Genomic DNA, 27,694 nt, shown 5'->3' on the forward strand with positions numbered 1-27,694 from the left:
CAATCAAAATCTCCATAAATCTAGTGTGTTATCAAGAGCACACATTTAGCTATACCCTGTTATTTCTACCCTACTTAATGCTATATTTTTAGCTACCAACAAAATTTGTTTCTTCCTTTTATCTACTGAAATTATAGATTATTTCTGAGAACAATTTCCTCAATTGATACACTTTTGCAATTTCAACCTCTATTCCTTCTTCTGAAAAATCTGTTGTTTGACACAAATCAGGCCAGGATGTGAGTTGACTGTATTTTCAGCAGCCTTTCTGAGAATGATTACCTCTGAAAACATCAATAACTGAAAAAAATCCCAATAGTTTAGCTGTTGCCTTGTGTAAAATAATATACCAATTAAGTTAACTATGAAAGTCATCCTGACTTTGGGGCATACTCTTTCTTCAAAGCCCTGACATTCTTTCGGGAAGCCTTCTAGTTTCGGAAAGCAGTTTGCAGAAAAGTTAAAGCAGTTTGTAAGGGCTGTGGGGCTTTTTTCTTTAGTTTTATTACTAACTTTTTAATTCAAAAGTAAAACTTTTCCATTGTAGCATGTGAAACAATACAAAGATCTAATATTCACTTTCAGCATCTAAAATACACTTTCAAAAACCTGAATATATCCTTTCACAACTACTTCCATATGCAAATAAACAAACATAGTGTGATTATGTATGTGTGTGTGTTTTCTGCTTTTTTGTTTTACAGAAACAGAATCGTACCATGCACATTACTCTGCAATTTGTACTTTTGATATAACATCATGACCATCACCACAGTCAAAGGGGATATTTTTTTTAAGATTTATTTATTTATTTATTTATTTATTTATTTATTTATTTATTTATGATAGACATATATATATAGAGAGAGAGAGAGGCAGAGACACAGGAGGAGAGAGAAGCAGGCTCCATGCAGGAAGCCCGACGTGGGACTCGATCCCGGGACTCCAGGATCGTGCCCTGGGCCAAATGCAGGCGCCAAACCACTGAGCCATCCAGGGATCCCCCCAAAGGGGATATTTTTAATGGTAACAATTATCATCTAGCATGAATGATCCACATTTATTCAACTATTTTATTATTTTTGATCATTCACATTATTCAGCTATCTGCTGCTACAAGCCTATGATATTGTTATTTATAATAAGATATATATATATACTTGGTCTTGGTCCCGGTTTCTGCCACATGAGCTCCCAAAACCCTTGGAATTGCCTATGCTTTGAGATCAGTAAAGGTATCTTTTGTCACGTTAACAAGGTAACTTCTGGATCCCACCTAAGAATGGGATCTGGTAGCAGAGGAGTCAACCAACTAATTAGAGGACTGAAACGTACAAACCCACTCTGCAGGCCTTCCTCCCCCAGCTCTGGGTAGAGTTCAATCACCCATGGCCAAAGATGTCATCAATCCTGTCTATATAATGAAGCCTCCATTAGAATCCAAAAGGACTGGGATCAAAGAGCTTCCATGTTGGGGAACGCCCTTCCCCCAGGCCCTGGTAAGACCCTCTGGCTTCTGGCTGCTCTTGAGTTGCATCCTTTTATAATAAATCAGTAATCTAGGAAGTAAAATGTTTCTGTGAGGTCTGTGAACAGCTCTAGCAAATTAACCAAACCCAAGGAGGGGATCGTGGGAATCTTATTTACTGCCAGTTGGTTAGAATCACAAGTAATAACTTGGGTATATATGACTGGCGTCTAAAACGGATGGGGATGGAGGGCAGCCCTGGAGGGCTGAACTCTTCACCTGTGAAATCTAGTGCTACACTGGGCTAGACACTGTCAAAATGGAGGTGGACGGTGGGACACTCAGCTGATGTCCAAAGTATTGCTTGTTGGTGTGGGGAAACCTACCTCATACATGTTGGAATTGGGTTTGGAACCCCGACTAAAGCCTCATAAATATTAACATATATGTTTATTTTATTTTTTTTTTATTAGCGACAGAGACATAGGCAGAGGGAGAAGCAAGCTCTCTGCAGGAGCCTGATGTGGGACTCGATCCTGGACCCTGGGATCACGCCCTGAGTCAAAGGCAGACGCTCAACCTCTGAGCCACCCAGGCATCCCTAACATATATGTTTATATAAAACCACTTTCATTTGTATAGAATAGTTTCTCCCAATTAAGGGGTCAAAGATTATGGCTGCTTTTTAAGAAATGAATATTTCTTCAAGTTGAAAATCAAAGTTCATGAACAAATTGACAATAAATAGCAAATGAAAACTTTGCATATCCTTTGACTCAGAAATCCCTATTCTAGCAATTTTTCTTAACAAAATAATGGAACAAACAGATTTTTTTTTTCAAACAGATTTTTTTAATGTATGTACATGGATATTAATTTAAACATATTATAAAAGAGGAAAATAAGAATCATCAAAAAAATCAAGAAAATGATTGTTTTCAACACAGTGGAACACTTGAGCATTGAATAAGCACTAAAAATTACAAAAATAGAGATTCCTGGGTGGCTCAGCAGTTTAGCACCTGCCTTCGGCTCAGGACGTGATCCTGGAATCCCAGGATCGAATCCCACATCAGCCTCCCTGCATGGAGCCTGCTTCTCTCCCTGCCTGTCTCTCTCTCTCTCTCTCTCTCTCTCTCTGTCCCTCATGAATAAATAAATAAAATCTTTTAAAAAATTACAAAAATATATATATTCATTGACAAGGAAAGATGCTTATAAAATATTGCTAAATAAGAAAGAAAACACCTAATTGAATGTGTTAAGTAATTTCATAAAATAATTTCAAAGAGGAGGATAATCAGAAAAAGCATATGCCAAAATGCTAATATAGTTATTTCTCTATAGAAAGATTAATTATAATTATTAATTATAATTCACTTTTATTTTTGTTTATCCACTGTTTATTCAGCAAACAAAATAAATATAGGTATTTACTGTGTATCCATATATCAAGTACTATGCTAAGCATATTATTTTTTTAAGCATATTATTTTTAAAAAGCAGTACCTTAATGAAGATTGCTCTAGTCTCTAAGTGGGCAGGAGAACAGGAAACTCAGAAAAAGTAAGAGGGGCCTTAAGAGGTAAAGAGGGAAGGTCAAAGGTTCAAAAAGCATGTGAAATTGTATGATCTTTCTAACAAGCCTCGAGATATTATCATGTCCAGTGTACTGTAAAAGTTCTATAAATTGCCTAAGGTTACTGGGTAAAATAAATGATAAAAGATTCAGATTCAGATCTTAATTAAATTTCCAATATTCTCACCCACAGGATGTAAGAAGTAATATATGCTACTTCCAGGCAGAGGTATCAAGAAACAAGTGTGCCTTCTCCATCTTGTTTTCCATCTGCCAGCCCTTGAAAAGCACACCTGAAGATTAGCCTAAATTCCTGAATGACCCAAGAGAGAACAGAAGAATGCCAAAGGGAACTGGGTTGAGGGCTCAATGGCCAGCAGAAGCCGGCCATGACGGAGAGGAGAAGAGGTGGGACACCTCAGGTATGAGGTACAAGGTATGAGGCAACAACAGATGACTCTGGCAGAGACCTGGAGAGCCAAATCAACCAGGAAATACCACCACCCCTAACAAAATAAGAGAAACAAAGTCATGAGTGATTCATTGTAAATGTCAGACAAATAATAATCAGAATGAAAAGGACAAAGCCACAAAGACAGGATGAGCCATTGGACACCATGTAGATCGTAAAAGGCACAGTCTTCTACTGTACCCCATCCCCTCCCCCATGACAACTTGGAGAGGGAGAGGAAATCTGACAGAATGAGTATTTTACCCAAAGGGAATAAGTCAACCCAAACTACTCTCACAAGGTCTTCAAGTCTGAACAGACTAAAAGCTTCACCCATTCAAATTACTCCATACATGACTAAATCCAGGGCTCTCCGGCTATGCAGTGGATGGGGCTCGTGGACCCAGATCATTCTGAAAAAAACTAAGTAATATATAATGGGAAAGAGAGAAGAGCAGACTATAAAGGCAAGGCAAAAACTCCCCAGATTTTTTTTTCCCTTGCTCATTGTTAGCCAAACCCAGTAACAGGGTGATAATTTGTCATTCTTCGTTTCAACAATAAATAAAGCAAGTCCAACATGTTTTTGTTCTAGGCCCTGTCCCAAATTAGATTCTTTGAATTTTAAGCAGCTAGATGATCCATCCAGCCAAAGTCAGAGACAGGGAAAAGGACAAAGAAAATAATCAAGAGACTGAGAGATGAATTTATGAAAGAAACTTTACTGGACATGATCCTGCATGACTTTTAGAATGGAAATGAGAAACATGGAAGCCAAGTTGAATTGCTTAAGCTACTGAAAGCATAAAACAGTAACAAATCTCAAAAGCTCAAGATGTGGATCTCCAAGTATCTCAGAAGAACTTGTAAATTTGGTCCAGAGTTCTGAGCACCCAGAATAGTAGGAGACATGCAGTTTCTGGATCTGTAAAATGCAGCCAGTTCCCAGTATAGCTTAGTCACACTCCTTTAGCTGATCCTCGCCCTGCCAGACTCTGACTCCTTTTACATACTCACATACCACATACATAAACACACACACACACACACACATACCAGACATACACACACACACACACACACACAGGCATGCAGACACAAATCTCCGCTGTTCTTTTCAATCCCTTGTCCTGGGTTTTAGGGGGAGGAAAAAACCTAATTTTTTTTCCTTTATTTTCTTTAATGCTGGAAAGAAACTATTTGTATTTCATTTTTTAAAAACACATCATTTATAAAATAATTTGGGGCAACTTGTATCTACTAAATGGTTGAAGCTAATTCGTTATTTACTGTAAAGAATTAACCAATTCTGGTTATTAACCAATTCAGTTCCCTTGGGGATCTCCTATTACTTGAGAAAGTAGAAGACAAAACTTATCAAATATCAAATGTTATTTACTAGTGAGAAAATGTAATTCCCACCTGGATCCCAAGAGGGACTGACTTCATTCTATCCCTCAGGGTCCAATACCCTTCCAGAAATGAGAGGTTTGGGTGTATATTTAGACGGTGAGGAAGTCAGTACATTAAATAGTAGTTTGAATCAACTCAGCTGATATGAACGGAGCATTTACTGTGTGCCAAGTGTAACAAAAGACTTAAACTGAAGAAGTCAAATTCAAAAGAACACTAAGAATGCAGAATCAACTATCCAAGAACCTGTGTCGATAAAAATAAAAAGGAGTAAAGATTTAGGAAAACAGACTGACTAGATGAGACTATCTTCCAGGATTCAATATGGTTTTTAAGTCTTTTTGACCTCTCACCCATATAAGAAGAGACAAATTAAAGTTCCATAGTCCCTTCCTATTTATTGTGATGAAAAAGCAGAATGTTTGCGTGTCCTCACCATTTTCATTCCCTCCCACTATGTTATGAAGTAAGAAAGTTCAGTTTTACTAATCTAAAGAGAGAGAGAAATACTAACAATTGCCAAAGTGGATAAAAGTAGGATAGGAAAACAAGAGTCAAATATAGACAAGAAATGAGGAAGTCCAAATAGAAGGCCAGAGAACAATGAGGGAAAAGACACATGGGTTCTTCAGCTCAGATTAAAAGCAAGATATAACAAAACCAGTTATAACTCCTTGAGAATTCAAATCTATAAAGGATTATCCTTCCATAACAAGGATAAAATGGAAGCCAGTTTTGATTACAAACTGTTGTAAACAAGTGAAAGATGGCTGGACGCATACAAAGAAATGAAAGCAAAAACATGTATATTCAGATAACTTGAAGGCAAAATAAAAAGAATGCAAGAAACAAAAATGAAATAGCAAAAACTTAAGTATAGATGTTTAAAGGGCAAGAAATAAGCTCTCAGAATGAAGCAGGACATGACAATAAAAGAAAGGAAATAAAAACTCACTGGGAAAATGACACACTAAAAGTACATCAAAAAGGTAAAGAAAGAAAAATTAACGTTAAAAAATTTAAAAAGGGGGCAATTTTTTTAAATGACATAAAATTAACAAAAATGTTTTCCTGCCACAACATAAGCTTCAGATCTTGCCTAATATCCATGGCAAGGAAAAACAATAGCAGGTTCACTATTTTATTACATTTCAATATCAAAAATGGTTATGAAGAGCTTCATTAGGGCTGTGAACAGGCAAAAATGTTAGATGAGCTTGATTCCTTTATATCATACATTAGATTTAACAGAATTTCAGATATATTTATAAAATGTAAACATACTCTGATATGCTAAGTGGTTTTAAGTAGATTCTCAAGTAATTAACATTTTAAATAATCCCTATACTGCCTAGAACTTACTAAACGTGCCTGCTTATACTGTACTAATCTTATTAAAAAGAAGAAAAATAAGATTTTCTTTCAGTTTTAAACTGTGGAGTAACATCTTGAGAATTCAAATCTATAAGGATTATCCTTCCATAACAAGGATAAAATGGAAGCCAGTTTTGATTACAAACTGTTGTCTCTCTTGTAACTATCACCATATTTAATGACTTTTTCACTATTTGCAACATCTTTCTTTCTTAAGACATTCAGCCCTAGGGAGTACCCAGTTCCTCAAATTTTCTTTACCATAACATCTTTGATACTGGTCTTCTTACAGCCTCATTGACTATGGCCCTTACATTTTAGATTCTGATTCTATAATCTTCTATTTCAAGATATTTTCCAATGTAATAAATAAAACATCACATTTGTACCATTTCTTTTCTTCTTCTCTTTGCCAAAAATGAATCAGGAGAAGAAAAGTAGGCTACAATCTGTGGATATTTTAGAAATATATAATACTATTAAGGATACTGAGAATTCAAAGACTTACTAAATTTTATTTTATGACACAATTTCTTTGCATCATAGAGCAAGAGACTACTTGATAGTATAGTGGGAAAGCACATTACTATTTTAAATGTCGTGATCAGAATATGGGAAGATTCAAAATTACCTTTACAACTAGGGGACTATCAACAAATCATGCTCAACTTCCAATATAGTATGTCATATAATGATTAATGATTTTCCATTCTTGAGTGAGCTAATTCTCTGGCAATATTCAAACACACCTACAAAAGCTCTGTGATGAAGAGTATTTGGGATTCTCAACTAAAGTTAGCAAATTAGATGCCTAAAGAGAAAGTATTTTAGAAAAATAATTTCTCTACTTCTTAATACCTGCTGTGTCACTGAGCTCCCCACTGGCCAAACAGACACGATATCTTAGTCATAGGTTTTCTACCGTCAGAGGCAGACACTTTTTCATTTATTTTTAGAATAGTATTTGTGCTTGTAACGACGGTCTATGCCAATACTGCTTCCAAGCCAATCCTTGATTACCACAGGATATAAGCCAAAAATGGAAAAATGATGAGCCTGTGGTTGAGATAGGTAGCTGGTGGTTCTGAAGATAGGGAGCTTTGAAATGCCTTAGTCACAACTCACCCCCTGAAATAGCAGGGATTGCCACACTCATTCACATTGGTAACTTCAAGCAATTATCATTTAAGGTTAAGTACAATTACATATTTCATAATTAACAAGTATGTTAACTAAGAAATGAAAAAATTAAGATAGGACCCAGAAAGCTCATCAACTGATAGGTTTGGGGTTTTTTTTCCTTATTGGAAAAATACCTGAATGAATTGTCAAAGACCCAACAGGGCCTAGCACTGTACTCTGAACACAGGAAAAAAAGATTCCTCATAAATAGTTGGAAAAGGTATCTCCAATTAATCTTTAATGAAACATTAGCTTCTTGTTCGCATACACCAATTATCAAATCAAATCAGTAACAAGTTAATCTACTCTAACATGCCCCAAAATTGCTCTGTAATCATTGTATTAAACACTAGCCACTGTTGTGCAGATGGCCAAACTAGACATTTTATTCAGAGTTAATTTCCAATCACAAAACCAGGATACAGTGAGGATGAAGCTGAACAAGGAAGTCGCTTCTTCATTTCAACCAACACATAGACACCTCCCTTGATTCATTCATCTATTCATGGCATCCATTCAAGAAATGTTTATTAAACCCCTTCGAGGAGATCCCTGGGTGGCTCAGCAGTTTAGCACCTGCATTTGGCCCAGGGCGAGATCCTGGAGTCCCAGGATCCAGTCCCACATCGGGCTCCCTGAGTGGAGCCTGCTTCTCCCTCTGCCTGTGTCTCTGCCTCTTTCTCTGTGTCTCCCATGAATAAATAAATAAAACCTTTTTAAAAAATTAAAAAAATAAACCCCTTTGATATGCAAGATAATGAAGGTTTACACAAAGCCATGTTAATCGGGGGTTAACACGAAGTAAAATTTTAAAAACAGATAAGATTTAACATGTAGAGATGTAAGAAAACAAACAGAAGGAGGTGGAAAGGCAGAAAATGATGAAGCAAGAACAGAAGAGAAAGTCCAGTTGGGCCTCCGCTTTCAGGTTTTTGACAATTGTTTTCTATTCTGCATGCAAAGAGAAAATGAGAATAAAACATTGATTGTTCTTGCCATCAGAATACACATTTGAAAGTCTGCTCCAGTTTAACCACAAATTTTTGTCACCAGTGGGCAGAAAACAGCCAGAAGCAATCAGTTCTGATGAATATATTACATAGGAAATGGTCCTGAAATTTTCTTTCATCTCTACTTGTCCTTAACACCACACATGTCTAACAAGTTATTCGTAGAGTGCTTGAGTCACTGCCAGGAATATAATAAACACTATACAAGTGATAAATCAATGAATCAATCAATCCTTGCTTCTCTCTTTTTGCTTTGAGGAAAACACCTACAAGTCCTCAACATCACAAGAAATGTAAGCAGTTAAGCCAGGAAATTTCTTTGTAGAGAGGTTTTGGGCAATAATTCAATTTCTAATTATATAGATATATAGTTATCCAGATTATTTCTTCTCGTGTCAATTTCATTCAATACATATCAATTTCTTGATAGGAATTTGTCTATGTCTTTTTGGCATTTGGGGGATTTATTGGCGTAAATAAATTGACATTCCCTATACTTTTTACCTGTTTAGGATCTGTAGTGATATTCCCCCTTGAATTCTTAACATTCAAAACACACCTTGATTTGTGTTTTCTCTCTTTGCTTCTTGATCAATCCTAGTAGCAATTTGTAGTTTATTGATCTTTTTTAAAAAGTCAATCTTTGGAATTGTTAATTTTCTCTACATTTTTTTTCGTCTTCCTGTTCTATATTATTTCCTTTTTTCTACATACTTTTGGTTCAATTTGCCTTACTTTTTCAAACCCCTGAAAATGGGAACTTAAAGTAATGATTTAAAACCTATCTTATAATATAAGCTTTAAAAATATAAATCTACCTCTAAGCACTGCTTTTGCTATATTCCTTATATTTTGACATGTCTTCATCATGCAGTTAGAAATATTTTCTAATTTTTCTTATAAATTCTTCTTTGACCCATAGATATTTAAAAGTGTTTTTAAATTGCCAAATATTGAGACGCCTAGGTGGCTCAGTGGTTGAGTGTATGCCTTTGGCTCAGGGTGTGATCCTGGGGTCCCGGGATCAAGTCCCACATTGGGCTCCCTGCATGGAGCCTGTGTCTCCCTCTGTCTGTGTCTCTGCCCCTCTTTTCTCTGTCTCTCATGAATAAATAAAATATTTAAATAAATAAATAAATAAATAAATAAATAAATAAATATAAATTTCCAAATATTGGAATATTGTGTGCATGTGTATGTGTATTTGTTTTTTATTTCTAATTAATCTCTTATGGTCAGAGAACACACTCTGTATGATTTTATCTTTTGAAATTCACTTAGACTTTTTCTATGTTCCAAGTATGGTCCAAGTATAGTTTCAAGTATAAATGAATTCTTGATTCTGCCTTAGAGAAGGATGAACCTTGGTCTACCAGTGAATGCTCTGTTCCACTTGAAAAGAATGTATATTCTGACATTTTTTGTTTTAATATCCTGTTAATGTCAAATCAAAGTGGTTGACAGTTTCAAAATCATCTATATAACCTTATTAATTTTTCTAATTTAGTTCTATTAATTATTAAGAGATGAGTAATGAATTACACAACTATGATATGGGTTTGCTATTTCCTCTCTTCTGTCAGTTTTAGCTTCAGATCTTTTGAACCTCTATAGTTAGGCATCTATATATTTACAGTTGTAGATGAATTGACTGCAACTTCCAGATGAATTGGTCTTCCAGATGAATTGACTCCTTTCATCTTTTTTTTTTAAAGATTTCATTCATTTATTCATGAGAGACACAGAGAGGGAGAGAGAGGGGCAGAGACCCAGGCAGAGGAAGAAGGAGGCTCCATGCAGGGAGCCCAATGCGGGACTCGATCCCAGGACTCCAGGATCATGTCCTGGACAGAACGCAGGCACTAAACCGCTGAGCCACCCAGGCATCCCTCCTTTTATCATTTTGAAATGAAACACCTTCGTGGTTTTGTCTGAGATTAACATATTCACACTAGTTTTGTTATACTAACTTTAAGATATGTTCATTTTCCATCTGGTTAATTTCAACTATTCTACGTATTTCAAGTATATTGCTTGTGTATGTTGGAAAAAGCTTTTTAAAATTCAATTTGACAATCTCTGCCTATATTTGGAATGTTTAGGTTTCTTGCATACTATTCAATTATAGATATGTTTAGGTTTAGATTCGCCACCCTGCTGTTTATTTTACCCTTGTCTCATCTGCATACTATTACTCTGTTCCTGCTTTCCTGCCTTTTGGCATAATAGAATAATTTTCAGTGTTCCAACTTACTTCCATTTAGATTTCTCATCTATCTGCTTTGTACTATTTTTCAGCGATTGTCCCAAAGATTGCAACATGTCTCCTTAACTAATCACCGTTTAAGGTAAATAATGTGCCACCTAGGATATAACATGCAAAGACCTTGCAACAGTAAAATTCCGCTTATCTCCATCCTTTGTTATTGTTATGTCATATAAATCATTATGTTATAAAGCCCCAAATATAATTTTTCCTTTAAATATTCAGTTGCCTTTTAAAGAAATTAAAAGAAAGAAAAGGTAGTCTTTTAATGTATCCCCATATTTATGACTTAGTACTCTTCGTTCATTCCTATAAATTTGAGTGTCTCTATGGTTTCACTGGTCTCCCGACAAAGAAACTTTTTTTAGCATCTCCTTTAGTACAGATCTACTGCAGATAAATGTCTTATCTGTCTGAAAAATGTCTTTAGTATGCCTTCATTTTGAAAATATATGTTTTCTGGATAAAGAATTCTGGTTTGAAATTTTTATTTCAGTACTTTAAAGTATCTTTAGGTCAGAAAGTATCTTTACTTTCTACATTGTTTGTGATAAGCTGTTGGCAATCAGTCATAACATCACTCCCCCTGTACAAAATGTGATTATTATCTAGCTGCTTTCAAGATCATCTCTTTATTTTGATTTTCAGTAGTTTGACTATGAAACTACTTTTGTTTTTCTTTGTATTTCCTTACTTGCCCATGAGCAATATACAAACATTGCTTTAAATGTTTATCTGCTTGGGCCCCTGGGGGACTCAGTTGGTTAAATATCTGACTCTTGATTTTGGCTCAGGTCATGATCTCACGGTCCTGGGATAGAGCCCCACACTGGCCTCCGTGCTAAATGGGGCTCCTGTTTTAGGATTCCCTCTCCTTCCCTCTACCCCTCCTCTGGCTACATATACTCCCTCTCTCTGTCAAATAAATAAATCTAAATAAATAAATAAATAAATAAATAAATAAATAAATAAATGCCCTTGTCTGCTAATTGACTTCTGGATCATCTAGGTGTTCATTTCCATTAACTCCTTTTTCTCTAGATTACAGGTCACATTGTCCTGGATTTTTAAGTATTTTGTTGTTGCTGTGGGCTTTTTGCAAATGTAGTTTTTATACTGGCCATTACAGATAATACACTGTAGAGACTCTGTATTCTGTTATCTTCCTCTGAAAAGTGTTAGTTTGTTGCTGTTGTTGTTGTACAAAGCACTGAAACTGTTTGCTAATCACTCTGAACTTGTGTAGGCTTGAATTTTCACTTAGGATGGTTCTATGTTGGTTTTTTTTCCTCAGGACTGAGGCAAATTCCATAGCCCTAGGACATAATCTTTATTTTTCAAGGACAGCCTTTCTGGGATTTCAACAGAAAGTCTTTGAATTTCTGTTCAGCTCTTTCAACCTTCCACCTAGTGTTTCTTCTGGGCTTCTTGAGATTCCCCCCTAAGAGTGCACAGCTAAAAGCTAGTCAAGGACTTAAGCCAAGTTTATATGCAAAATTTGGGTCTCCCCACTCTGTGGATCTACCCTTTCCAGGATTTCCCTCATTATTTTCCAACTCTCTACCAGCGCAGAACTCCATATATTCTGGGTCCACAAATCAAGAGAACTGAGCTTTCTACTGGAGTTATGACTGGCCCCATGCTTCATGGGCTGAGGAGTGCCTTCAGGGTTAAAGCTGTGTACACACAGATCTCACCAGTATGGCTCTCTTTTATCAGGGTTGAATTCCTGCCCACACACCCCACCCCACTCCCATCTGTTTCTTTTTACTTTTGGGCTTTCTCCAATGCCTTCAACAGCTATCTCATTTGGGGGAGAGGGGACTCAGAGGTTATAATTTTTATCTACAGAAAGATTAGTCTGATACAAGCTATTTCATATTACAAGAACTAGAACCCCATACATACTTAATTTGTATTGAATAAGCATGAGTATACAGATAGGCATTTCACCCTCCATGTGTCCAAAATAAAAACCTGATTTTTTCCCCCAAATCTTTTCTTCCCCCAATCTCTGTGCTTTATTAAATAGGAATATAATCCAGCCAGTTGCTCTCTCGTGTGCTCTCTCTCTCTCTCTCTCACACACACACACACACACACACGTCCTTAAATCTTATGTTGATTGCCTACATCCATATTATTATCAATCCTGTGGGATCAGCGTTCACAATGCATGTTGATTCCATCCACTGCTGCCATCTGGAATCAAATGACCACACCCTCTCACCAGGACTAATGCAGCCATCTTCCAACTACCAGTCAGGAGCTTGTCTCCCTGCTTTCATGCTTCTCCCCATACAGCCTTCTTTTTTTTTTTTTTTTTTTTTTTTAGAGCAACTCAAATAGTCACTATAAAAACCTGAATTATCTGTAATTTCTCTGCTCAAAATGCTAGGATGTTTTATTCTTAAAATAAAATAAAATTTCTTTACCATGACCTACCAAGGCCCACACTGGTAACTCCCACATCCTCCTCCTCCTTTCTCCCCCTCCCTGTTTAGAAGCTCCACAAACACCTCTGATGTTTCTCAAATGTACAGAATGTTCCCACCACTCATGGATTTTTCATTTCCTACTCCCGCAATTCACAGTGTGCATCTTCTGGATTTTCACCTGACTAGCTCCTTCTGATCCTTCAGGTCTCACTCAGTTCCAATATAATCTCCTCAAAGGGAGCTAATCTGATGATCCAATTTAGAGGAGCCACTTTGAAGCACCCAAGCATTTTCTGTCACAGGGCCCTGTCTCAGTTTCTTTATAGACTATACCATTATCTGAAATTATGTCTTTAAAAAAAGGGGGGGGGGTGTTGTTTCTTTCTCAGCGTAGGCAAGGTTATGCCACAATAACAAACAACTCCAAAATCTCAAGGGCTTTAAACAACAAAGTTCTACTTTCTTTCTCAAAGTCATGTTCATTAAGGGCCCAGTAAGGAACCTACCCTGCATTGGTTTCACTCTGAGACTCACAACCAGAGCAGCGACTACCTGGAATACAGTGGATGGCTAAGGAAAAGACAAAAAAAGCTGGAGCATCTTATGTGTGCAAATTAAATACTCCAGCTCAGAAATGCCACACATCACCCCTGCTCACACCTAACTAGCCAGAGCTAATCACAAGACCAGGAAGCACAACCCCACGATGTCCCAGAGATGCGTGAGACAAATATTTGATGGAGTGCATGAATGACCACATTGTCTGTATCTCCTCCACCAGCCTGTACAATCTATGAGAGCGAGAACCTTGAATGTTTTGTTACTGCTGTTGTTATTATTATTCACTGTTGCATCCCCAATGCCTAGAACTCTGCCTCCCACAGAACAGATGCTCCAGAAATACCTCTTGAATGAATGTATAACATCTATTTTATTGACCTTTCTTGTATATCTAAGGGTGAAATATCTAGACTTGCTTGAGGATTGTATCTAAAACTCTTCCTCCACCCCCTGCTGAGAGTTTTCTGAGGAAGAGTAAAAATATTCTTCTTTCATATTCAATTTGATCTATCATCAAGAATTCAGCTGTTAAGTAAATCCTCTGTCCTGATTTAAACGCTTGGATTGGTAAATGCTTGTGTTTACAAAACTCAGTGGAAGGGATAGAATCCAGTAATCTGTTTAGGCTCTAAATAGAAGCAGGGGAACAAACTAGAAATAAATGGAAAGGGTCATTTTTCATTTGGCTAAATTAACAGACTCATGGCAGGAGGGATGAGGAAAAAAACACAGGAAGAGCCCCTAAGCCCCCTTCCCACAGGCAGAAGGACAGAACTTTACTTATCACTAGGGAAAGGTGCTTTTCTTACCCTAGGGGGTAATCTGAGAGTCAGAACTTTAGAAACAAATAATTGAGCCCGCCTTCACAACTGCTGCCTCCAGGACCAGCTCCCCGCCCCCACTGCTAAAAATACCATTACAGAGTTAGCACTGCGAGCAGGGATGGGGGACAGGCACAGGGTAGACAGTCTTTAAAATTATCAAATAACTCACCCACCATAAAAAGCAGCTTTCTTCACTTCCATATCCCACTGGAGGGAGGACCATGGGGTGAGCACTCCCATAAAGGAGCCATAAGGGGAGTTCTGAGCAAAGGAGCTTCCAGAATGAAAATCCTCGACTGTGCATCATCTTGGAGTAAAGTATGTCTGTATTAGAAACTAAGGTCTTAAAAGTTTGACTAAGGTCAGAAATATTTATCACGGCTTCCCTTTACTTAAGGGAAAGGGCTTTTTACAACAAAATGCCTATAATCTTGCTATCTCATCCCATCCGCATTCCTACTCTCCTTTCTCTTCACTCTGTTCCAGCCCTTGGCCTCTTTGCTGTTCATCAAACATCTTAAATACACCCTTGTCTTGGGAATTTGATACTTGCCTCTCCCTCATCCTGGGTCACATTCCCCCAGAAAGCTGCTCTGGTTGATCCTTCGTCACCTTCAGGTCTTTGCTCAAATGTCACCGTATCAGAGGAAATTCCCACAACTTCCCAGATGCCTCCCTCAAGTCCTCCTGCTTTGCTCATTGCCGCAGCATTTATTGCTGTCTGCCATAATATATAATAATTTCCTTCTTCATTGTCCATCTATTGCCAGTAGAGTGTAAGCTCAGTCAGGGCAGGGACTTTTGTTTTCTTCAATGCTGGAGCCCCAGGGCCTAGAAAATGCTCAATATGTATTCACTGAGTGAACACAATCAAGTCCTAGATTGCTGAGGCCCCTATACGTTGCAAGTGAATCGAGACAAATCAATAAGCATGATCCAAAACAGTGAACCAGTTTAGGCAAACATTAAGCTTCAAAAAGGAAATTCAGTGGCATCAATATCTTACAACTTGAGATGTTTGTGAACAGAAATCTGCTTTTTCTTTCTTTTTTTTTTAATTTATTCATGAGAGACACATAGAGGCAGAGACATAGGCAGAGGGAAAAGCAGGCTCCCTGCGGGAGCCCAATGTGGGACTTGATCCCAGGACCCTGGGATCACCACCTGAGCCAAAGGCAGATGTTCCACCACTGAGTCACCCAGGTACCTAAAATCTGCTTTTTCTTAAAGTCACTTCTAGTGTTAGAAATACCCAGAATAATACATTCATTCCTTACGTAAGCTTGGAAAACAAGGTAAAATGATCTAACTATAATTTGTTTCTAATTTTAGAAATAGGCCTTATGTTTAGTAAATGATGGCAATGGACTCAGGGAGCAGAGTTCTTAAAATGAAGATGTTAATTTTAAAAAGAGAAGCGTGTGCTTGCACTATCAGGTCTTCCTTCACACCCGTGCTTCCTTCCTTCCCCTCCACTCCATCCTCATTGCCACTTCTAAATCGAGCCCCAATCACTTGAAGTCAGGTGTACCCAAGTGACAGAAGCACTCTCCCCATCTCAAAGCCAGTCATCCTGCCACCATCATCCTGCAATACTATTTTGATCATGTCACTCTTGTGATCCAAAACTTTAAAGTTCTCTGACTCCATTCATATAATATGGGGGTGTGGTTTGATTTGTTATTGTTTTGTTTTATTCACAAGCTTGTGCTACTTTTGTAACCCAAAATTTGAAAAAGAGGGACATGCTCCATGGCTTCCTCTTCTTTTCAGAATGAATTTTAAGCTCCTGAACCTGAAATGCAGGACTCTACACAATTTGCCTCGAAGCTTCCCTTTCCAGCCTCCAGTAGATCCAAGTCTGCCAAAGTAGGAAAACTGCCCCCACACACACACACTCTACCTCACAACCAGTTGTCCTTTCCTTCCTTACAACTGTGTACTTGACATTTCTCCAGCTTGGAATGCCCTCCTACCTCCAATGCAATTATCTTGGAGCTGTAAGTCACAGCTCAAGTTCAGACACAAGAATTACTGCAGAAACAGTGATCAGACCCAGACTGTTTAGGAGATGGTGAGTTCGCCATTATTAGAGGTACTCAGAGACCAGCTGAAAATGTAACAAGGAAGTGCTCCCCAAAGCCACTCACTGTAAGATTTTATCATTCCCATGAACTCCTACTAGAAGGCTTTATTTGATCATTTCTGTTGGGAATGACTTCTCGCCTCCTTCAGAATAGACTACCCATGCCGCTTGTAAGACAATTATCATATGCTGACATCAGAGTCCCATTACAGGCTTATATTTATATGTCTGTGTCTAATCTCCTTCATTCACCAAAAGCTCCTGAAAGACAAGCGTCTCATGGCACCTAGTCCCTGCAAATGATGGGTACTCAATGTATTTGTCAGTGACGTTACCGAAAACTGATGCAGTTCAAATAGGAATACCCTGAGAAGAATATAAAAGAGAGAGGGGACAGGTCAAGAAGCAACAAGAAACACTGCTCTGTATTCCTTCATGAGATGGTCAGTCCCATATGGCCAGGGAGGGTACACGGGAGAGGGAGAGGAAAATGAGATTTCTTATACTTACAAGTCCTAAAGAGACATGCCACGAGGGGGCCCCACTGGAGGAAAGGAGACTTGGAGGGCCAAGGCAGCAGGCTCAACCAAGGAGGTGGGGAATCAAGAGCGTAAGAACAGTGGGCAAGTGTCTTTATGGGGGTCAGGAGCACACAAGCAAAAGGTGCAAGAGGATTTCATTAGTGTCTCTGAAGGTCACTAGGTCACAGTGGAGGAACGTAAGAAGGAAGACTTGTGGCAGAGGCCAGCCTTATCACACTGGTGTATCTGGGATCCCGGGTGGGGTACTCACAGCCTGTTTGTAAGAATGTTGAGACAGCAGGAAATATGAAGTTTAAAAATTTACAATGCAAATGCTAACTTCCCTGGGCTACTGGAACTTGCTCCCTGAAGCCTCGGTGTGTGTATATACTTATCTACTTTTAGCTGGTCTATCCATTTCAACGGGCATGTCCTTGAGGATATGCAAAGTATCTCAACGAGCATGGACTAGTCCAGGGAAATCTGGATGTGCAATCACATTTCCTCTTGAATTGGAGAAAGAGTAAAGCCCAATACTGAACGTGAGATCACTGATGGCTACGAGGCCAGGCAGCATTGTGCTGACATCTTCTGGGTCAGCAGCAATGACAGGCTTTGTCCTGGAACTAGCAACAACCCAAAGGAGAGGGCTGGGCAGGCAGGAGATGGTGCCAGAAAAAAAAAAAAAAAAATCCCTGAACACTAAGTGGAGCGAAGCTGTAGGGAGTGGCCTAGCACAACCCAGTCCTGAGGCGGACAAGGCTCGCCTGCTGCCAGTTTGCCATCTGGGATGCCTGCGAAGGCGCCTGTCTGGGAATCAGGAGGCTTCAATTTATGTTCCAATTTCACTGCTGGCATTTGCTATGACCTTGGAGCCACGCAAATCAACACTGTACATTTCTGTTTAACTGTCGACAGTAAGTCAGGGCCACAGCCACAATAAAAACACAAATCACAACAACAGAATTGCTTTGACCACCACTGATACTCAAAATCCAGTATACAGCTTGAAGGCCACCACTGGAAACCGCTACTTTGTCTTTGGAGAGGCCAAGTGTCTTATTCCAGCCTGACCCCCTGTGGACCCTAGGTCTTCTAATGGCCTTTCTTTCCCTCCTTCTATCCAGAATCCTGCACAGCATCAGCAATCCTGCACCCCTACCACATCTGAACATTCTCCTACATTTTCCCACCTACCAACACTTACTCTTTGGACCTAGATCTGCCAATGAATATCCTCGTTAGTTTCATCAGACTTCCCAAGTATCATAATACTTTAGCCCAGTGAAACTGTCTTCAATAAATGATCTAGTTTTAGGAATTAATAAAAGAGAAAAGAAATCAAACCAGGGAAAACTTTTATTTATCGGTGCCCTCTCAAATCACACTCCTCTCCCACCTAGGACTGTTGATCCTTTATTTGAACAATAAACAATTTTTATCAATGTGGTTTTAAATGAGTCAAGGGATCAAGCACTCTTCACTTCCATTGGGACTCTGTATTGTTTAATCAGCTGTCAAGTTCCACCCTGGCCACTCGTATTTCATTCTTCAGAAAAGTGGTTTCTCTCAGCCTCCCGTGCGTGGATCTGCCTGCTGCAATTGCACTGGCTAGTCACTTTCCCAAGAAATTTCTACCTTCACCTACCGTAGGTCAGAAATGAGAAGAGGAAGTGGAGGCAATGACTGGACCTGGTAAGGAATGGGTGCCTTAGCCTTCTGATGATTCATTTGTATCCAGCCCAGTAAAAGTATCCGGTAAAGGTACCTGGTTAATAATTGCTGAATCACAAAGCTCTAACCTGAGCTAGTTTTATTAAGGCCTTTTACAATGTTTGTATTCTCTGTCCTAGGGGAACCAGAACAGCCAGGCGACCCTAGCGAACAACAGAAAGCTGCCACTGATGGCCCTTTAGTGCCAAGGGATGTGCAACTAGCTGCCCTGTGAACTACTGAAGACGCCCTAATAGGACATGTGGGAGGAAATGGCCCAATACCTAGCATTTCCAGCCTCATCTTCCTTTCCTGCTCTGTAAGTCAGAATGTCAAATGGCATAGATTTGTTTGCAAAGGGCTACCAACTTCACTAACTCTTAGACGTCAACTTTGCCTGTAAAGAGGGTGTTCCATGGGGATTATTTTAATCCTAAATATCAATCATGTCTCAGTTTACCTTTCTGAACCTCTCATTCAAAAGCTTTGCTTTTTTTTTTTTTTCTCTCTCTCTCTCTCTCTCATTATGTTTCTCAAGCACTGGAATAACATTTTTCTCTAACTTGAGTTCTGCAGTTATTTCTGACCAAAATGATTTTACTTTACAAAAAAGGAATTATGTGTTGACAACTCAAGTGTAAGCGAAATGAAGGTTCTGGCACTCGGTGTACATTGGTGAAGAATAAAGATGGTAATAGACATTTGAATAATGACCCTCATGAGTATCAAATACAGTATTTTGAGAAGACAAAGCTTAAAATTATAGATATTCTAAGTAGCATTAGCTATATATATGGCATTTGTTCAAGTAATTCCTCCAAAAGGAAGTCCTTATTTGAGAATATTTAAATAATCAACTGTTGACAATCACCCTGAGCAATAATAAATACACATTTTCTTAATGTATTATCAACCATCAGGATAAATTTAAGGGTCATTTACACTATTCAGCTATTCAGATCCCAAATTAACACAAAGGAGGTTGTATCATACCATTAATGGAATACTATGTAATGGCACTCACATCATTAATTATAATAATGCTTTTCCTTCCTAAATATACGATTAAATCTGTTTCTTCATGTTTTGATACTCCTGTGTCACCATGACTATCTTGCCCACACTTTCCAGGATGTCTGAATCTTTTCTATTTGGAAATGATAAAATCATATGTGTAGCTCAAACACAAAGAAAAGAATTTCAGACTAGACTTAAAGCTAAGACAATAGAAAACAAGCATTTGGCTTTATTACATTCATTAAACGATAGAACATTGTTGAGTTACTAGGTATTTTATGGAAAACGGCCTTTTTGTTAAAATAAAACAAAAGAAAAAATCATCGAATTTGTCTTCTCAAATTTCTGGATGTATTGAGAATGTTTCATTCAGAACTTCCTACTCAAAACCAATGCAGACCTAGGTACACAGAAAACTGCAAACTCATTAAAATTTAGCATAATATGAACACAAGGAAAATCCACTTTCAACATGCATTCTTCTTTCATAGACGTCTAGTTATCAGTTGAACCACTCTTTTTCTTTTCTTTCTTTTTTTTTAATCACTGGCTTCTAAAAACATCATGATTTCTTCACAGCTGGATATCTTAGGGAAACCAAACGTGTAAGAAATGTTGCTTATAGTCAAGTGTAGATCCATTACCCAGTTTCTGTAATGCTGAAATCCATAGACCCTGATCTTTGTAACTCATCTCTTGGCAAGACCTGACCAAAACTGAATTCACTTAGCAGCAAAACCTAACCTGAACTGATTTGAGGCTGACTATAGCCTTTATTTTTTTACACTACTTCATTTGAATACGTATATATCCAGCTACGGTTATGCCAACGTGCTTGATAATGGAGTATTTTCTCAGCCCCTTAGGGCCAGCTACCAAATAGAGGCATATGTCCTGAATTCTGAAACACACCTGGTCTCAAAGTTTGGATATGAAATGATGTGCCTGGATTCAGTTCAGCAAACCCATACTGTGCTGTTCTGAGCACTATTCAAGGGAAATGGTCCACTGCCTGCGTTCTTATCACCTGAACCCACCATTTCCTAAACTCATTATCTTCTCTAACTGGATTCTCCTAATGACTTCCTCTTTCCTTTTTCATAAAATAATCACTCCCTGAGTCACCCACCCAATCTCCTAGTTACCTATAACCTCACCCTACTCAACCCCTCAGATCCCATCAATTGTTAAAGCTTCACCAGGTTCTGCATGTCCCTATCCTGCTGCCCATTGTTCCACCCCTATGCCAGAGTGGCCTGAAGGGCTGCAAGAGGCTCCAAAAATACCTTCCTCTTTCCCTTTCTACCCCCCTAACCTGCCCCTCTCCAACCCCCACAAGATTCTCCCTCATTCTGATTCATGAGATTTTTGTCATCATCTCCTACCTTGTTCAAATGCTTCAAATACCACATCGGAAGAGATAAAGTGCAAGGTATGAGACTGGCTCTTACAGACCAAAGGGAGAATTTAGACTCAACCTGCCCTTCTACTACATCTCCTGCTCCTTTCCCTCTCTTCAAAATGAGCATGACTTCTTTCTTTTTTCCCCAACTCCAAAAAAAGCTAATTTGTTTCATCTCTATGGCTCACACCATCTACCCCGTGACCTGAAATTTGTAATGAATTCTTTGCATCATATCTGACTATTTTCATCCCACTCATGCTTCAGACTCAGCTTAGATCCCACGCTGGCAGCAAAGCTTTCTTTCACCTTCCTGGCCCACCGTGATGTCTTTCTTGAATTCCCATAGCTCTCACAGTCTGGACTATTCATTTGATATTTGATATGCACTTCCTTGTATTATCAGACTAATTAATTTTTTATGCATATGTGTCTCTTTAACCCTATTTTAAATTCCTTGAGAGCAGAGACCATGTCTCATATTTTATGAATGAACAAATGAATACCCTCTATAGCTTACAGTAAGAAGGCAACACTGGCAAAGACAACATGTAAAAGACAAAGGAACATTAACTTATTTATTCATTCAAACTTATCAAATATTACTGTGTTCCAGGCATTGTTTCAGGACCCAAGGATTAAATGATAAGCAACACAACATAAGCCCTGCCCTTGTGAAGCTTCTGGTATAGCTAGGAAACCAGACATTAGTGAAACTAATTATGCAAATAACTACATACACAACTAGTCTGTTTTAAAAAAGGAACTGTGGGATATTAACAGGTTCTGAATCATTTTCATATCCTATACCTGTCGACTCATCCTGAGTCAGCCTGCCCTCTGCTCTCCATCCAGAAAACCCCAACAGAGGCTTTCTTCACAAGTTAGGAAACAAGAAAATAGGAAAGACAAATAGCAGGAGCAGTTTGTTTGAGAAATAACATTTATCACAATCTTGATGGCCTAAGATTCATGCTTGGATAGAGTTATCCAATCAGACGGCATTACCTAGACCCTGATCACTCTGCACTTTACAGAACTGCTTTTAGAGAATTAAAAAAAAAAAAATCACAGAATTGCTCTTATGCTTAAAAGTTACACTCTAAATTTTTATGAAAGTTTGTTTTAAGTTACAAGAATGTGAAATCCATTTCTGCCTTTGCTACTTCACTACCCAGCATCTCCCATACAAACCAAAGAAAAAAGAAATTATTTACCAGAATTTAGGGCAAGGGAACTCCAAAATTTAGTGCAAAGAAAGATTCCCTTGTGAAACATTCAATTTCCATCATTTCTGATATCCAAAGGTATATATCACCTTTCCCCTTTTGCCCAGGCTCCAAGGAAGCTTGAAACCAACCACATAACAAACCTTATGAAATCAAAACACATTTAATTCTCTCTTTTCTGTGGTCCTCATTTTCTATTCCTATTGTATTAAGCACATGTATATGTTTTATAAATCATTTCAATTCCATTTTGGAATAAAAATGATTTCTTGAGTAAGATTATTTCTTTATATTTATCATTAGAAATACAAGTCTTTTCATCAGAAATCTTTGGATTACTCTATTCATAGGTTTCTCCCATGTATAATGTATAATTCTCCAAAAATGTAGGATGCATTATACTTATTTTTTTAAACAATGGGATCATCTACACAAGTGGCACTGGGAGAGTATTCCAAAAAAAAATGGGATTCAATTTTCATAAATCCAAATATAATAACTCACCTCAACAAGATTCAGTGTTAAACCTAAAGATATTTTTCTAAATAGTATTAACTGTGATTTTTTTAAGATTTAATGAATTTATTCATGAGGGACACAGAGAGAAAGAGAGAGGCAGAGACACAGGCAGAGGGAGAAGCAGGCTCCATGCAGGGAGCCCGACGTGGGACTTGATCCCTGGTCTCTAGGATCACGCCCTGGGCTGAAGGCGGCACTAAACCGCTGAGCCACCTGGGCTGCCCTTAATTGTGATTTCTAACATGTTCCAAAATTCTTGCCACATTTCCGAAATTTGGGATTTTTGACTGACCTGAAACCATAAAAGTTTAGTGCTAATGTAGGAAAACCAACTCTCCCACGTTATTCCAATCATACAGCAAAGATCATTTGTGTTTCTGATAACATGCAATTTCCAGTTTGCAAGTCACCATCTTTGTTTGGGATAACTCCCATTACAAATTATAAATCATGAGGAAGTTTTATGCAGTTAACTCAATAGCAACAAAATTGTAATATTTATGGCTCATAATAATAAAATCAACCAACAAACTAGATTAAATTATGCGCTCACAGATTTATCACTCTTCCTCATACATGCTTTAATTGGGCAATAAGGTATTGTGCTTCCGGAGTCCACTAAGAAGAGAGTTTCCGTAATAAAATAAATGATAAATGAGGGAAGACTCACAAGTTAATGAAATGAAAGGGGCAATGAAAGGAATAGTGGCATTCTTTTTTAAAGATTTTATTTACTTATTCATGAGAGACACAAAGGAGAGAGAAGCAGAGGGAGAAAGGCTCCATGAAGGGAGCTCAATGTGGGACTCGATCCTGGGACTCCAGGATCATGCCCTGGGCCAAAGGCAGGCGCTCAACCACTGAGCCACCCAGGGATCTCAGGAATAGTGGCATTCTGTTCAATATTTTTATTTGGCATTTCATAAGAGAATTAACAAAAAAGAAACTGTTTAACTGATCTCACAAAATGATTCTGATTATTTTATAAACCATCTCAATTTCCATAACGAGAATTTCTGTGCTTGCAATTAACAATCCCATTCCTCCCCACGCAGACACCACCACCACCATGACCACCACCCACACAAGCTTGCACCTGAAAACTGTTAAACGTTTAAATGTGATCTCTTAAAAAAATGACTTATGTATTAATGCTAGTTATTTGGGAACAGGATGGAACATTCATCACATTCCAAGCCAATAAGAACAATGTTTGTGCTGGCATTAAATTTTAAATTCTTCTCCATAATGCTGCATGGCTGTCAGTTCCAGAGCACCCTGCTGTATATTCTTTATTGCAAGTAGACACAAGTGGGAGTTAGAGGGAAGACAACATCTGACAGGAGGCAGTCAGGAAAAGTGTCAAAGAGGACACAATGCTTGAGCTTGGATGTAAAGGAAAAAGAGAAATCAACAAGTTAACAAGAGGATTGAACATGATGCACAAGGTGGGGTGCGTATACAAAGACACAGAGGCATGAGAGAACCCAGCAGGTTCGAGAAGCTGCAAATAATTCTAAAAGTGTGTAATGTCAAGAGACCACGTTTGAAGTCAGGCAGGAGTAAGTAGATCATCAAGAGCTTTGGATACCAATCAAAGGAGCTTAGATTTTATTTTGTAGGTAATAGGAGCCATCTAGCCATGTAAAAAATATATTCCAGTAGCAAAATCCAAAATTAATGGAGAAGGACAGAACCATTAGGAGCAAATGGTTACCATTTTGTGAATAAAGGAAGACATAATGGCCATGAAGGGAGATGGAGACAGAAGGAAAAGATAAGTTTGGAGTTCATTAGAAAATTCAGTCAGGAATCCAGTTATCACCACTTAACACCAAGATTTGCAAAAGGCTATGATTCCTTCTCTAATATCCCATATAATTTCACAGATTTTCAGTAAGAAAAACAAGGAATAGAAGTGATAAAGCCAAACAGAAGTGTTAAAGCTAACTACATTATAGAATCTTTTCCTATAGTAAGCAAAATAAAAAAAAATAGGACATACTTTTGCACTATCAAAATAATTTGTACTCAACATACCACTTGAAATCCAGACCGATTTTTTTTCAAGGCTAATTTATTTATCCCAAGAGGAGAAATAAAAGTAAGCCATTAATGAAATGTGATTTTACTATAAAACATAAGATTTTATAATAGAGTAACAATAAAATGTAGAAATTACAGAGCCAAATGATCTGCCCTTATTATTAATACCAATCAATCAATCTCAATATAAGTAGATAACTTTTCTCCAAATTGGATATTTTGTCTAAATTTGCCTTACCTTTCTACACTGAGCAAATTTCTGGAATGGATTACAAACACATCTGGTCATTGCCTGTCATAGACATTTATTGTTTTGTCTGCCAGCACTCCTGAACCATTTTTGGAAACTGACCCTCTCCCACTCACCCCCCACCCTTAACATCTTTCATCTTTATGAATGTCATGCACAACAGCATGCCTGTTCAGTATTTGGTGGATGGCCCAACTAACACTCAGTTTCTAGATACCCTCTCTGCCATGACCTGTCTTTGCACTTTGCTTTGGCACTCATAAAGGCCACAATGTAGTTGGGAATCACCCACTAACGAATGGCTATCCTTCATTACAACACGGCATCTCACTACATCCATAAATCCTTTCCCTTTTCTTACTTCCATTTCACCTATTCAGTTTTATCCAAACCTCTAGTCCTTGCCTGCTCCTCCCACACCATCAATCTCTCTTACCTCCTTTCCATGCCCAGCCAGACCCTCTGTTAATCAAAACAATAACTTTTTTATTAGAATCCTGTATTTATTTTCCATCCTTTGTTTCCAATACAGCAAGCCTGAGCAGTCCCCACCCAGATGAATCACCCTCAAATTCAGTTCCAGGTGACTGAGCTCTCATAAAGAAAACTGCTTAGCAGTTCATATTGATGTCATTCCAATTTATAGTGGCTAACCCCAACAGCCCTATGTGATCAACAGTAACCCTTTTGTTTGTCCATAGTCAGCTATTATCTATGCTGTTCCAAATCTTAGCCACTTTTTTAAACCCCTTGCATCATCCAATCCATCCACCTTTATCTTTAGCTCTCCCTTCTTCATAGTGAAATAGAAAGCACCAGAATACCACTTACCTCTCTACCCCTTCACGACAATGTACCAATTAGAATACAAACCTTTATCTCTCTTATGACAATTTTGGAGGAACTAGGGTCTCTCCTCCTGTCCTCACTAGAGCCATTATTTCTATCTGTGTCCTAAGTCACAAAGCAGAGAAGCCTTCAGAGATGGTCTCCTTCTATGTCTTTATCTTCATTTCAATCTAGCCCTTTCCCCCAAAATGACAAGATGATCAATTAATCTTCCTCCTCAAAACCAGCATCACCACCACCACCAACAACAAAATCCTTCCTTCTTCCATTCCTATCTCCTTTCATTTCCTCACCAAACTGCTCCAAACTATGTACATATATAATAAATCTAAATATGTACATTTTATAAATTTATGTAATAGAAACACATGACCATAATTTGAATAGAGATTGAAAAGTATATGTAAGTAATACTACATGTGTGTATATCTATGTTCTTCATTTGTTTTTTCCTTAAACCACCACCATCTGTTTCTAACCAAGCTTCTAGATTGGAAATACACACACTGTGTCACCTATGATCTTATAATTACTAAACTCAATGTTTTTTTACTAAGTTCTCTTTCTAACTGGCCCCGCCATTTAAAACTTTCTCTTCCCCATAGCATTTATCACCTCTTTGTATATTATACGTTAATTTGTTTAGTGTCTTTCTCCCTGCTGTGGGATGTAAGTTATTATGAAGGCATAGACCCTGCTTTTTTGACTCACTCTCTAGAATCGTTCCTGGCATTTAATTAGTGATCAATGAATATTTGCTGGATAAATATTGCCCATCTCCTGGCTAAAATTAATTAGGCAAAAGGTGGAAAACACACTCAAACTGGATCAACATTAGTCTCTTTTCCAAGAGTTTAAACGTTAGGACCAAAAGAATCAAGCCAATGTCTCTGAGTAGATGTAAACTGATCTTCAGTGTGAAGAGAATAAAACAGATATTGAACAGAAAAGTTGGGATAAAGAGGATCCTGATAGAAGTCAAGCCCCAGGTTCCATTTATCCCAAGCATCAAAATAAATTCTATCCTTGGTCTTTGTGAAATATCCCAGTATCCTTACAGTAAATTACCTTATTCAGCTTAAACTAATTTTGTGTCTTTGTCTGTTCTATACTAATTGTCCTTCGGTTGAACAGGCTCAAAATAAGCATCCTAAAGCCAATGTTCGAAAAAAAAAAAGAAGGTGAAAAGGTAGAGTTACCATTCTGATTCCCAGAATGAACAATATATGTAAATACATAAGCAATGATTAAGTTATTTTAATGAAAATATGGTGTGACATGAAGGCAAACTCTTTAATATACTTACGTACTATTTATTTATTTATAAGATTACACACACATTAATTTTAGCTCTAAAGCCATTTTTTGAAAATAAGTTTAGCACTAATTTGACCTCATGCTAATTTTCCTTAGGCCATAGAAAAGTACACAATTGAACAGAGCATAGCGGAAGAACCCAGCTACAACCATGCATCACAAATTAAGGCTGTAGGGCA

At 37.9% G+C, this 27,694-nt stretch overlaps 1 protein-coding gene and 1 long non-coding RNA gene across 5 annotated transcripts in view; one reads left to right on the forward strand and one right to left on the reverse strand.

Moving 5' to 3' along the window:
• TMEM117 (transmembrane protein 117) overlaps positions 1-27,694 on the reverse strand; it is a 496,200-nt gene that overhangs the window by 421,263 nt on the left and 47,243 nt on the right. The window lies entirely within an intron of this gene.
• Positions 18,736-20,226, forward strand: LOC144297596 (uncharacterized). Its single transcript, XR_013364560.1, has 2 exons — positions 18,736-18,868; positions 19,027-20,226. It is a non-coding gene; the product is annotated as an uncharacterized LOC144297596 (long non-coding RNA).

The sequence above is a fragment of the Canis aureus genome, chromosome 25, assembly GCF_053574225.1.
Source record: "Canis aureus isolate CA01 chromosome 25, VMU_Caureus_v.1.0, whole genome shotgun sequence".
NCBI lineage: Eukaryota > Metazoa > Chordata > Mammalia > Carnivora > Canidae > Canis > Canis aureus.